At 43.1% G+C, this 10,544-nt stretch overlaps 1 long non-coding RNA gene across 2 annotated transcripts; it reads left to right on the top strand.

Annotated features, from left to right (window-relative positions):
• The first annotated feature begins 340 nt into the window (after nucleotides 1–340).
• Nucleotides 341–8,669, top strand: LOC124700255. 2 transcript variants are annotated; one of them, XR_007001694.1, is made up of 6 exons: nucleotides 341–554; nucleotides 929–1,049; nucleotides 3,418–3,487; nucleotides 4,487–4,569; nucleotides 7,280–7,452; nucleotides 7,976–8,669. It is a non-coding gene; the product is annotated as an uncharacterized LOC124700255 (long non-coding RNA). The 2 variants fall into 2 exon arrangements; XR_007001693.1 differs by having other exon boundaries at nucleotides 7,277–7,452.
• Nucleotides 8,670–10,544: the final 1,875 nt, after the last annotated feature.

Genomic DNA, 10,544 nt, shown 5'->3' with positions numbered 1-10,544 from the left:
TCTAAGAAATTCTCTCTCCTTCTTTTAAGTTCCACCATCCGCCGATCTGACGGAGAAGACACCCAGCCGATCATAATGCCATGCCCAAAAGTCTGGTTCCCAGAATACTTGATCCCAGAGCACTAGTGTTGAAACTTGGGATGGGCTTTTGTAGGCTTGCACGAGGCACTGACCAAGAACAACAAGTACGTACGTACAGGTAATGTGGCGAGCTACGACGGCCCAAATTTAAGTCAGCGATTGGCCACGAAAGAAAACCTGCACACGAGGTTGGGTCGGTCGGCCCGGCACCCATTGGCCGCCGCCACCGCCGCCGCCGCCGCCCGTCCTCCCTAGTCCCTCCCAAAGACCGGCGCGCCCCCACGCTCCAAAGAGGTCGCCCTCTTCTACCTCAACGCCAGTCGGCAGCGTGACCATGGAGGTCGCGGAACACGTCCCGTCCATGTTGAAGTTCCGGGCCGTCCTCGACCTCATCTCCTAGAAGACTGCCCCGAGCTGCTGCTGGTCGCCTCCCCGATCTCTTCTGCTCCGGCTCTAGGTTGCACTGGCCGGAGGTATAGTCTCCTCTATCTTCTCTCCTTCCCAATCTTTGCTACTTTCTGTAATTACTATGGGCAAGCAGGAAAAAGGTGCCAATGTACATCTCAAGTATGATGATAGAAGCCAATGTTTTGGATAATTGTGGGTCTTCAGAAATGAACTTTCCCATATATTTATGAAATGACTAAGAAGGAAAGTCATACTAGATTTCTATACACAAGCCTCCATTTCTATGAATCAATCATGGATGCTAAATGTGATACACTCGTTTAGTTTGTTATTTTTCTATACACAAGCCTCCATCTCTATGAGTCAATGTTATTTTTCTTACGCTCGTTTAGTTTGTTATTTTTCTTACGCTCGTTTAGTTTGTTATTTCTATACACAGGACAAAGATGGATCCAAACTCAGGAGACAGACGTCACACAAGTGATAGGATTAGCTCACGACAAACAGCGGGGAACCAAATAACAGAACTGCAACTCCATCATCCAGAAAGGAACTTTCAGGTAAATAATGGACATTACGTTGCAGTACCATTATAGAGATAAGTGTACATGGCATTTTAAATGATATATTTTGATGGACTTGTGTTTTACAATCTGGCTTTTCTGCCGCCTTCAGGAAGCACTTGATTATTGTTTAGCTATTTTCTCTATTCGGAATAACAGTAACCTCACATGTCAGTGCATTGTTTTTTTGGGCATACTATGGGTAGTTTTCATGGGGACAAATTCCAAATGTTCATGTACGGAGTGACTTTTTCCCTTTTTTGGAGGAGTTTTTATATTCACCTGTTTGAATTCAATCATAACTCCAAGGTGAAACTCTGTTCAACTAAGTACGGGAAAGTGGGAAAATTGCACAAACGACATGCAGTGTATGGAGTAGCAAGATTAGGTAATTAGTAGAAAAACCAGTTGAGAGAGTAGAGACGATTAAGTATTGGATTTGGGGTAACTGCTAACTAGAGTTGTACCAGTACTAGCGAAGTAGCAGTAGTAGCCTTAGCAAACTAGATTTGTAGAAGTATCTATTGTTGCGTGACATGTAGGTTGGCAGTAAGGTTATGTGTTCGGATGAAAAAAATAGTAGCTTTATAATTTGCATTTGTCTCTTTTTGATACACTTACTTGATAATGTAATACTCTTTGGTGTTTACTTGAAAATTAAGTTAGTTCGCTCACTCTGCACTGATACTTGGTTTTTGAAAACAAATCATTGTTTGCTATATCAGCTAGAAGCAGCCCCTCCAATTTGACCTAGGTTCCTTAGTTGGGACAAATCAGCATGGTGATCTCCTGAAAAAAACCTTTTAGCTTGATCAGTTTTTATCATACATAGTAATACTCGGTCGAACTGTTCTAATCTAAACATTAAGAGTTTAACCAGTTCATTAAATGCACTTATAACCTGGGAAATAGTGCAGTTATCCCATCAATCTCTGAGCAAGATTTATTTCAGATCTTACTATCTTAGATCAGAGTCTTGGTGTGCGCCATGATTTTCCATATGCTTTAGAGTTAGATTTATCATCTACCCCTCTGAGTCGAGCTTGAGGTCTTCAGATTTAGATTCCTTGATCTCCACTTTTTTTTGATTGCCATATTGTGCAAGACAAGGTCTAGCATAGTAGATTTTCATGTGTTCCTCGGTTTCCCCCTCACCATCAATGTCTTCGCCGGCGCGAGATAATCATCTAATGCTATATATGACATGTTACTTCAGTATTACTGCATTCATTTCAACTTTTAAAAAATATTTAAGAATATAAGCTAAAGTTCCTCGGAGATGTATCATGTCGTTTCCTCTTAAGTATCTGCGCGAGTAGGAAATACTACTTGATGCTTTAGATAAAAAAATAGTATTATACAACAAAGTGGCAGAGCTAGATTGGAATATTAAGGACATCAATATACACTTATGGAGTTGTAAGGGGCCGCACGTGTTGGAATGCGAAGAACGTTTGTGTCCGCCAGCTACCACCTATTGTGCTTCATTTTCCCCGCTCCCCCGATCTGTGGTTTCGAGGGGTGGCATTGCTCCTGCGGGCCACTTCCTTCCACACATACCGTTGTGACCTGCACATCGCCTTCAGGGAGGATTCACCCTCAAGCCTTTCCTACTCGCCCCACTCTACTCCCTTGGTCTTTCTGTTTGTCGTGCTCGGCCACATCTCTACTCTGCTCACTATTGCCGGCTACTGTAAAAAAAACGCCAACACAAGAAATTACCATAGTTTAGAAATCTTATTTTTGAATATTAGCAAAAGTTGTATAATTAGAAATAATCTTTGTAAACCTCTTTAAGAAATAACAGTTATTATTTCTTTGCTGAATTTTGTTTGTATATGTTTTTCGCATATCCCAGACTCATTCTTAGTTCAACATAACAATTGGTTGTCAGCTCATTATAATATGCATAGATTGTGGCCGCACTGGATATTCAGCTTGTTTCATATCCTAATTTCTTCGTTTCTGCATAGTATTCAATTTCCCCTAATCATCCACCAGTGCGGCCATCCTTGTTGGGATCCAGTCTTTAAAAAAAAAAACAAAGTTATGCATGTTTTCTTCTTCCACAGATTATGTAGGTCTCCATCTCCATTGATTGATGTTCTGATTTTAAGATTAGTGCCCTTTTTTGCTTCATTACTGAGCCTCACGAGGTTCTCTAAATTTTGGTCATGCATATCCCAAGTCAGTTATATCGTAGTTCATTTTTTCTTAAGTTTTGTGATGTACATCTGCAACATTTTCTTAAGAAACTGGTATCTTTTTGTCCATAGTGAAGGTGCTCTTTTTGTGTATTAGATGATATTTGCTTGCTCTTTGGGTTGATTGCTTCATAGATCTGTGTTTAAATTCGATTTTGCAGGTTGAGGCGGTTGTACTGGAGGGGGATAGTGTATCGTGGCAGCGGAGGTATCTGGAGCAGCGGAAGCGTTGTAAGTGAATATGCATTCAGTTTCTTCTGAAAAAGATCTTTTGCTGTTAACCATATTACGCCACGTGTTTGACGTTGAATCTCGATAGGCCTTTTGGTTAGTGCATAGCTTACAGAGCAGGAAGTTATAAGGTCTGCATTTACGATAAGATGGGGTTGTTTAATTATTTGAGTGGGTCCTGGACAAATAAAAGGTTCTGAAATAAAGTTATGAGATAGCTCTAAGTGCAGTTTTAGAAGAATTAAAAGTCTTTAATCTTAATAACTATATATAGAACACATAATAGGTACACCAATGCACAGACTGTAGCGTTATTACTATATCATTAATTGATTATTGGAAGTTCAGTACTCCCTCTCTCACAGTTTATTAGGCGTGCGCGTACTCTTAGGTCGTAAATTTGATCAAGTTAGCATTAGTTATATGTTATAAAAATTATATCATTAGAAAGTTTAGATGTTCTAGTTTCTAATGATATAATTTTTACATTATATAATTTAAATATATAGATTAAATTAACGACCTAGGTACACGTGCACGCCTAGTAAACTGAGAGAGAGGGAGTAGCAAAGGAAGTCGGTGCTCAAATATCAGTTTGTGAAGATGTTTGGAAGCTTTTGTAAGAAGTTATGTTGCATTCTTTCATGTGGATACCAGCGGGATTTTTAGGAAGGTTTGAACTAAGAAAGGGTTTATATGATACATCACTGCAGTCTCCAAGAGTTAAGACAGGTTAAAGATCTGGCTGCACTGCAGAAAAAATAATTATAATTGGAACCACAGAATATTACAAGAAAGTAAGTAAGAACTGTAATGGTCTGGTCCAGATTTTGAATGTGTTGTGGTTCAATAAATTCTTATGTATTCCACGCAGTTTTATGGACTGCTATCATGTCATGCTAAGTTGCTAACTTGCTACCCACTAATCCTATTCCAGCCAATCTGAATAAATATCATGCCAATCTCTTTGCTAATCCAGTCATTTATTCTTCCTTGCAGAACCCAAGGGCGCAAGGGGAGGCTTAGAACTTGAAAGATTCAAGCCTGTAACCAGTCGTTAATGGGCCTTTCGCCCCTCCCTGGTATTTTTTCTTTCTCCTTGGAGCTTGCCATTGAATGGACTTTGCATTGAAGAAATATTGGGCAAAAGCAAATGACTTGCTTGGAAAGTACCCCCTCCATCCCACGAAGATTGTCTGGGATTTGTGAAAAATTGAATGTATCTAGATGCTATTTAGTGTCTAGATACATCTAAATTTGACAAATCTCAGACAATCTTCGTGGGACGGAGGGAGTATTACCATTCTACTGAACATGTAAAGTTGCCCTGCAAAAAGCGTAGATTTTCTTTTACAGTTTGTAGGGATACAATAGTTGCTAGGATCTGGATATTCAGGCAGAAAATGGAATATCGGTATGCTAAGTAATGGCTGATGTATTGTTGTGAAGCATCTTGCGCGAGGTACAGTAGAATTCTACTTTTACATATCTACATATTAATAAATAAATAAATAAAGAGGATAAAAATAGCAGGAAATGGAGTTAGATGCCCGCAAGGCGCAGTTCACATCAGAAAACCACCAAACAACCTATGTGTTGCCTAATGGTACCAAGGAAACCAGTAATGAGCTGTATATTGTTCACATCAGCTGTATATTGTTTACGGAAGAGTAGTAATGAGCAGCAATGACTTCTGACCAAGTGGCATGCTGACCTTTCTGAGAACTGCACGTTAGCTGTGTTTTCTCCTGTGCTCTATGATGTTGGTTAAATCTTTTTACATTTTACATTTTCAGTGTCCAGTTTTAGATGAAGTGATTATTGAGTTCACATTGTTTCTCAAACATAGTTGAGGACATTGCATGTGCAATACACTTGCCATTATAGAAGCAATTATGTTGGTATATATGTGCAAAAGAATTGGTCTGAAAGCCGTAAAGAACATTGTTCTGATTTTTTCTGCACCAGATCCTACAGAATTAAACTTTGGATTTCATTTCATATCTTATTTTTTAGGATGACTTCCTAAAAGATAGATAGCCAAATCGTTGGCTTTGTTTGACGTCTACCTTTTTTTGCTCTTGAAAAGGTATATGTATCTACTTTCAGAGATGAGCTCTTCAGTTTGGCATGCACTAACATTTTGTGATTGTAGAACAATTAGCTCTTCAATTTAGTATTCATTCTTCAGGCACATTCTGACTGTCAAAATATACTACCACTTTAGGCCTCGTTCGGTCGGCGAGTTTTGACAGGTTTCACCGAGTGTTTTCCTTGCCGGCCCAACACAAAACACACATAAACACTTCATAGCCTGTTCGGTAGGCTGGGTTTAGACGGGCTGAAATTCAGAAAACACTAGGAAACTCGTCGGATTGAAGTGTATGTGAGACACGCCACAGACCTCGCGTTTTTTACGCTGGATTCGTAGAGCTCTGGCGGCGGAGCACGAAGGCTAAATTGGCAACTCTCCGCGAATGAAAGGCACTCGTTGGTTGCAGGTCTGGGGGTAGGAGACGGCGCGTGTTTCTTCTAGTGAGTTGCTACACGATTCCGAGGAATTGCGCTGGTCGAGAGAAGCTGTAGGAGATGTTGCGCTGGTAGAGGATTGGAGGGGATTTGGTAATTGGAGTGTTTCCACCCAAGACACGGCGGAAAATACTCGCTAATACACCCGTGCCGAACGAGGCCTTAAGATGGATAGTTTATGTTGTTAGCCAGAATGTAATCTTGTCATGGTGTGACCTGCCCACATAGGTTGTGTGCAGGCTGTAGTGTGAAAAGCACACATAGGTTGTGTGCGTCCTGTGTGTGAATTAGTGCACATAGGTTGTGTAGGCACGTCTAGATGTATCCAAGGTATGTAGGAAGAACTCTGGAATTAGGAATGTTCTAGAGTCAAGTATTTAGGAGTAGTATGAAAGATCTAGAGTTTGTAGAGTACTCTAGAAGTATGGTGTAGGGTTTGGATTGCGCCACATGGCAACAATCTAAAGGGTCATGTACAAGTATAAATAGGGGTACCACCCCTCACATGTAAGAAGGAAACTGAGCATGGGTTGCTATCCTAGCATAGGTTGCTGGGCTAAGCATGGGGTCCTAGCATAGGCTGCTGGGGCAAGCATGGGGTCCTAGCATCGGTTCTTGGGGCAAGTATGGGGAACTAAGCATAGGTTGCTAAGTTCTGTAGGCATTTGTTGCCGTGTAGTGTAGCATCCGTTGCTGCACAAGCTAATAGAAGAAGGCATCTGCTGCCTGAAACTATCGTTTGTTCTCCTTTGTAGTTCTAGTCCTTCATCTTGTGCTTTTACTCGAGAGAACAGAGAGAAGTGAGAGAGAGCAGAGAGGGAACACTAACATATGTTAATGCTTCTACTTTGTACTGTCAGCCTCGTTGATCTTTTAGGAAGTGGTGCTGAAAAATAAGACATGAGGTGAAATAGTCCACTGTATTTGAACTTTCGACCCACACTGGACATATCCTACTCAGTCAGTGATATTTTTCAAAGTTGCAAAGTTTGTAGTGGCATGGTTCCACTCTTCCCTCTTTTTTTTCTAAGAAAATGCAAATAACTTCCTTTTCTGTCACTAGCAAAAGATGTTTTACAAATTAGAAGCACTGGTCCAAGGTGAACACATGTCAATGCAATACTTTCTGAACCGGGACACTGTAGTTATCTTTTTTTATACTCTGCTACTATTGCTGTGCTGCTGGTATTTGACAGTAAAAGCCTACTGGGCTGTTGGTATTTAACTGTTTGTTTATATTTCTTTCAATTTTCTTTACAGCAGATGTGTGTCTCCGTTGAAACTGCTAAGTTCCACTGGCACAGAGCAGAATTTTGAATACACCAGTGTTCTGCATACGCATCTGTTCTAATTGATTCAGTTGAAGAAAGGAGCAAAAGGTTCTATCAGTCCACGTTGTATTATCCCTTGAGGGTTATTCTCTCCTTTACAACTTCGTAAGTAAGCTGCCTTCTTGAGTTGTCATTCGTTTTGCTGGTTTTCTTCTATGTCTGTTGGTCTGATCTTAGTCAAGTAATCCTGGGTGGCATGCAACAAATACTCTCAGGGAAAAATAGGAAAATACGGCATGTGATATATATAATGGATTGCACTGTTCGGTACAAATATTAGGAGGTGGCACCTTTTACTTTTCACTATAGGTAGTATTTTAGTAGCTTCAGAAACATTCCACTACAATGGCAAAATTTAGTATCTTTATAGTAGTTTTAGTATGAGTATGAAATAGAAGTAGTGCTTGATCAGGAAAGTTCATGATAAGGTACATAATGTTATAGTCCACTGGGTAGTGTTGCATCTGCTATACTTATTCTGTTTTATACATGGAGCATTTGCTTGCATATATGGCATCTCATTTAGTAACCAGTGTGCCACATTTTTTGCATATTTCTGTACTTGACTGCTTGTGATTCAGCTTCGAAATACTAGAAGATAACTATTTGCATGCATACGACGTTTCAGTCCACATGGAGGCATACCTCCAAAACAACACACTTCGAAACAAGTCGCGAACTGCGGACGCTGCACTGCAAAGTTTGAGCGAGATCAACTGTTTATGGTGTTGAAACGGGAAGATTGAGCTGGCTGAACCAGAGCAGAACCTACCCCTGGGCTGATATGCGAACCGAGTGGGTCTTTGGTATTGCTAGATTTGAGAGAGAATATTAGCTGCGCATCTGTTTCTGCATAACTTATTTTAATCACTGATGCATCTGCTGTGATGGCTGCATGTATGTGGGCATGGCATCAGTTGATTGAAAAAAAATCATCGTTTGATAAATTTATCGTTCCATAACTCCTCAAAACACTGCTCCCGGAATGAGAAGCTGTGCTTGTTCAGAGCAGGTCGGCTTTTGTGGCCCACCTGTCGGTGTGGCCGTGGGTTTGCTCTGTTTCCCTCTACATGATCATAATACAGCGAAGTTTTGCCAACGTTTGTTCATTGTTAATGCTTGGAGCATCTCCAGATTTCGTAGGTATTATAATTATAATAGTTGATGTTTAGTTCAAACCAGAAGACATGGAAATTTAGTGTTGGATGTGACTAGAGGTGTTATATCTTGCATTGCATTCCCAAGGTAGCAGATATGGTCAAAACTATTCTGTACATGGCCTGCCTTGAAACATTTCGGTAGCTGTTGGATACTATTGATATTTATTTTCCTAAAAGCTGATAGAAAGAAAGCTTGTTACCAAGTGACCATTAAAATAGATATAGCCAAAGATAGATTTAACCAGAGCACAGCCATCCACCCAACATCTGATGGCAAAAAACAAAGAGGAGGCCACCATGTGGGCTCGGGCAGGAGCACTTGGCCTGAGATTAGTGCTACCATCAGACTGGGATGTGCACTAGGAGTCTTGTTGTAAAATGCCTCTTAGGAGACCTGTAATCAAAACTCTTCATGTTCAATGAAATGAAACGCAATGGCGAAAAAATAGATTTAGCCCTGCCATGTATGCTTGTTTTTTTTTTTCCTTTTAGATGGGCAGATGGAATGACTTCGTTGTTGATCTATGATTTCATGATCTTAGGGCATCTCCAACGGGGCGACGCATATCGGACGCCCACCCAAAACTGGTCGCGAGCATCCGTTTGCGTCGTCCCGCGGACATATTTTGTCCGCGCGTCCGTTTGCGTCTGGGTGTGCTTCCAGTGGGGCGACCCATTTTTAGATTTGCAGCAAATTTAAAAAGCATAGAAACTACTACATAGAAACTATACAAAATAGTTGTAGAAGCCTAGACTACTTGTTGCCTGATGGCCCGGCCCCATCGTTGCGTCCCTCCCTTGTCTGCTTCTCTGCCGCCTGCCGTGCGGCCGCTAGGGCTCGGTGCGCTGCCACGTCCTCTAGCAGGCACTGCCGCAGCCTCGCGTTCGCGGCGTCATCCTTGAGCGTCTCGAAGGACTCGACTAACGCTCTCTGCTCCGCCGCCTTCTCCTCCGGGGTAGGCGCATCAGGGTCATCGGAAGACCATGGGATGTCGGAGTCGTCGTCATCTGCGGCTGCGGAAGTCACCACCCTGCGGTGTTCCATCTCGGCGTTGAACGCCGCGTGGGCCGCCCGCTCCTCCTCTGCTTCCTTCTCTGCTTCAGCCAGGGCCTTGGCGTCCCTGACCGGGTCGAGGAGGTCGTCGGTGTTGTCATCGTCGTCGAACTCCTCGCCGGAGCTCGAGGCCGGGGGAGGTGGAGTGGGAGGTGGAGGCGCGGCAGCCTGGCCGCGGTCGGCGCTACTCATGGTGGCTCCGGTGGAGACTGAGCGGCAGCGGCGCTACGGTGGAGGTTGTGCGGCGGCTAGGGTTTAGTGTGGGAGGAGATGAGATGCTCGCGCCGCTGTTTATTATAGGCCGGAGGCAGGGCGACGGCCGCGGCACGCGTGACATCGCCATTACTTCGTGCGCAGAGGTAGGCGACCCCGCTCACCACGCGAGGCATCGCCATTTACGCGACCGCAGACTGCCGAAACGACGCCTCGGCGCCGCATACTGGCGTAGCTAAGAAGACGCATTGGCGGGCCCGACGAAACGTCCGCCAGACGCGAGCGGACACTTTGCGCGTCCGCGCATCGTCCGCAGAGACGCATCCGAGATGCATATTTGGGCTAGGTTTGCGTCGCCGCGGATGGCCCGGTGACTTTGCGTTGCCCCGCTGGAGGTGGTACCAGACACATTTTTTAGCCTGGCGGACGCAAACGGTCGCTCAGCGTCCCTTTGCGTCGCCCCGTTGGAGATGTCCTTACCGCTCACATAGACTTTTGAGTATTGTCCTTTGCCATGGAGTAGAGGGCACTAGGGGCGGAGCTCTTCTTGCTGGCTCTACCATTTCGTCTGCTGATGTTGATATACTATGTATACTTTATTTTTTTCTGCCGTGTAACAAATGCTTGCAAATATGCAATACTGCTAGATCTAAATACATGACTGCGGGCTGTGGCGACTATGAAATAACGGGCGCAGCAACGTGCGCGGGGTCCTTCTAGTTTGGTGTAAAGTGCTACTCTGTAGGCCTCATCAACCCATAAAAAGCAAA

The sequence above is a fragment of the Lolium rigidum genome, chromosome 3 (assembly GCF_022539505.1).
Source record: "Lolium rigidum isolate FL_2022 chromosome 3, APGP_CSIRO_Lrig_0.1, whole genome shotgun sequence".
Classification (NCBI taxonomy): domain Eukaryota; kingdom Viridiplantae; phylum Streptophyta; class Magnoliopsida; order Poales; family Poaceae; genus Lolium; species Lolium rigidum.
Note: the sequence above shows the minus strand (reverse complement) of the source record. Positions and strands in the feature narration are given on the sequence as shown.